We start from the raw sequence: 2,801 nt of genomic DNA on the forward strand, positions 1-2,801 counted from the left end.
TGGAGTCCACAGGGGCAATTTAAAAGGTAAACTACGAATTCTGATTTACAGTTAATAAAACTGGTGATTTTAAACTGTTCTCCTGTTATTTTAGAGATGAACTGAATTTTTTCTTTGGTTCCCTGTTTGCATGCTTTGCAAGAATTACATCTATGGAAACCTTTAACTTTTTGTAGCCAGTTGGGATCATGGCCTGTTGCACTATTTTCTGGCCTAAAAAGGCTTGGTGCTAACCTTCTTTTGATATTGTCAGCCCTCTTATAGATGACTCTCGGCTTCCCTGGAAGATAATCCTTCAGAGTGGGGTCTCCTTGTAGGAGATGCCAGTGTTTATTCAGAATTTGTTGTATGCTTCCTGCATCTTGGCTGTACTGTGTTAAAAAAGCTATGCTGAACTCCTCTTTGGGCTTTGGTGGATTTGTTTTGAGGATTTCACTACGTTTGAGCTTCCCTACATCTCTTATTGCTATATCCATTTTGTCGTTATCATAGTTTTTAGCAATGAAGCGGTTTTTAAGTATATTGGATTGCTCCCTATAGACATTATCATCGCTACAGTTTCTCCTAATTCTGCGAAACTGTCCTGGGGGTATGTTCTTTAACCAATTTTTGTGGTGGCAACTGGTGTTGAGTAAGTAATTGTTACAGTCTACTGTTTTGAAGAAAGTTTTGGTCTTAAGTACATTGTCTTCTATATAGATTGTCAGATCTAAGAAGTCTACTGAGTTAATTCCTATACACGACGTGAAAGCCAAATTTCTCTCATTATTGTTAATGTAATTTAAGAAGTGATTCAAGCTTTCGCTACTGCCTTTCCAGATGAAGAACACATCATCGATGTATCTTCGCCACAGGACGAGATCCGCACCATAATCATGGTCCGACCAGATGGTATCGGTCTCCCAATTGTCCATGAACAAGTTGGCATAACTTGGTGCGAATTTCGTACCCATCGCTGTACCACATTTTTGTAAAAAGTAGGTTCCATCGAAATTAAAAAGGTTGTGTTTAAGAATAAAATTGATACTTTCTAAAATAAAGCGTTGCTGTTCCATTTTAACCGTTTTATCGCTTGTTATTGTCCTATTGATGGCTTCGATTCCATCATCATGCTTTATGGATGTGTATAATGAAGTTACGTCACAAGTGCACATTTTATAGTCTTCTTGCCAGACTATCTGTTCCAATATATTAAGAATTTGCGTGGTATCTCTAAGGTAAGACCGCATCTCCGCAACATATGGTTGCAGGAAGCCATCTATATACTCTGATAGTCGCGACGTGAGCGAGCCTATCCCAGAGATGATGGGTCTCCCTGGTGGTGCTTCCATGTTTTTGTATATTTTAGGTAGAAAGTAGAATATCGGCATAACTGGGAACTTGACATTAAGATAGTCATATTCTTTCTCATTTAGGACTCCTGTCGTCTTGCCTTTATCTAGCAGAGTGAGGAATTCTGTACAGAATTCTTTATGCGGATTCGTCTTAAGACGTGCATAGGTGACGTCGTCCGACAGTATCCTCTCTGCTTCTCCTTTATAGTAGACAGTGTCCATAATGACTACCCCTCCCCCTTGTCTGCTTGTTTGAATGTGATTCCCTTATCCTTTTCTAAGTTTTGTAGAGCGATTTTTTCTTTAAGTGTTAGATTATTTTTTGTTAGCTTAGTCGTATTCGAGGTCAGTCTGTCAAAATCCTCCTGTATTTTCTGATGGAATACTTCAAGATTATGGCCTTTCGCCCAACTAGGATAGAATTTAGACTTATTTTTGAGGTTGGAATGTTTGAACTCATCACTCTCTATGTGCAAATTAGTATTACTGCTCACTATCTCCCTGGTTTGTGCATCTTTTGAGATGAAGAATTTCTTAAGTGTAAGCTGTCTAATATACTTGTGTGCGTCTATATACAGATTGAAGCTATTCGCCTTTGCGACTGGAGCGAAGTTTAACCCCTTTTTTATTAGGTTACATTCATCTATATTAAGTTCTTTTTTAGTCAGGTTGAATATGTTATTTAGGTCGCTGCTCTTTTTCTGTGTCCTTCGTCCTCCCCGCTTTCCTCGTGTGGTCTTTTTCTGAGTTTTGTATTTGGTGTTTCTATTTCCTTCTGGTCTTCTAACACTAGGAAGCGATTCTGAGTGGCTAGGGGTGGAGGTTTTGTTGTATGGGCCTGTTCTAAAAAATGCCCTGCGTGTGGTCGGGGTGATCTTTGCTCTCTCCCATAGCCCTGCTCCTTGTCCTGTCGTTCCCTGTGTGTTGCCTTCTACCTTTCCCACCACCTCCCCCCCTTCGCACCACCTCCCCCCCCCTTCCCACCACCTCCCCCCCCCTTCCCACCACCTCTCCCCCCCCTTCCCACCACCTCCCCCCCTTCTCACCACCTCCCCCCCTTCCCACCACCTCCCCCCCCCACACACACACACACACGTAGACACACACACGTAGACACACACACGTAGACACACACACGTAGACACACACACGTAGACACACACACGTAGACACACACACACACGTAGACACACACACACACACGTAGACACACACACACACACACGTAGACACACACACACACACACGTAGACACACACACACACACACGTAGACACACACACACACACACGTAGACACACACACACACACGTAGACACACACACGTAGACACACACACACACGTAGACACACACACGTAGACACACACACACACGTAGACACACACACACGTAGACACACACACACGTAGACACACACACACGTAGACACACACACACGTAGACACACACACACGTAGACACACAC

General features: G+C 42.7%; 1 protein-coding gene across 1 annotated transcript in view; it reads left to right on the forward strand.

Annotated features, from left to right (window-relative positions):
• The window catches only part of LOC142474877 (unconventional myosin-IXb-like), a 115,956-nt gene continuing 113,155 nt past the window's right edge, over nucleotides 1–2,801 (forward strand). The window contains exons 1-2 of the mRNA XM_075581021.1: nucleotides 1–26; nucleotides 820–977. The gene's annotated coding sequence lies outside the window, so the exon portion shown is untranslated. The remainder of the gene's footprint in view (nucleotides 27–819; nucleotides 978–2,801) is intronic.

This window comes from Ascaphus truei, unplaced genomic scaffold (genome assembly GCF_040206685.1).
Source record: "Ascaphus truei isolate aAscTru1 unplaced genomic scaffold, aAscTru1.hap1 HAP1_SCAFFOLD_1000, whole genome shotgun sequence".
Taxonomy (NCBI): Eukaryota; Metazoa; Chordata; class Amphibia; order Anura; family Ascaphidae; genus Ascaphus; species Ascaphus truei.